Raw genomic sequence first — 678 nt, 5'->3', positions numbered from 1 at the left:
GAGGAAGCCCATCAACCCTTAAAACCCATCAAAGAGGGTGTGGCTACCAGCACGGTTCTGCGGCTGATCCAGGTACCCCGTTTCCAACTCCTCCACCCTTAGCTGTGTTAACTCAAAATATTTCCCACAAGCTTTTGGGGGTTGTAGCTATCAATGCAAAACAACAACTGTAGAGGCACCTGGTTTATACCTCAGAGACTAGAGTAGGGAAGATACAGGTGGAAGCTCATTTCCTTTCACACTGGCTATACCCACCACCTGAATACAGAGGCTCAAGCTAGGAATAGACAACGCCACCTACTGGAAGCAAGGAAAACAGTGTTCTGAGAGACTTTTTTTTTCTTTTTCTTTCTCCCTTTTCTTCTCTCTTTTCCACAACTTCAACATATGTGAAACCAAGAACTGTGCATGTAATTTTTAAGTTATATAAAAAGATGCAATATTTTCTATAAACAAATTAAAATTAGTATGTGTGTATATATATGTGTGTATACAAATTAAAATTAGTATGTGTGTATATATATGTGTGTATACAAATTAAAATTAGTATGTGTGTATATATATGTGTGTATACACACATACTAATTTTAATTTGTATACTTTATAGAAAATATTCTATAAACTATACAACTTAAATATCCATATATATATATATATATATATATATATATATATATG

This window comes from Callospermophilus lateralis, chromosome 8, assembly GCF_048772815.1.
Source record: "Callospermophilus lateralis isolate mCalLat2 chromosome 8, mCalLat2.hap1, whole genome shotgun sequence".
NCBI classification, from domain to species: domain Eukaryota; kingdom Metazoa; phylum Chordata; class Mammalia; order Rodentia; family Sciuridae; genus Callospermophilus; species Callospermophilus lateralis.
This window is presented reverse-complemented; position numbering follows the sequence as displayed.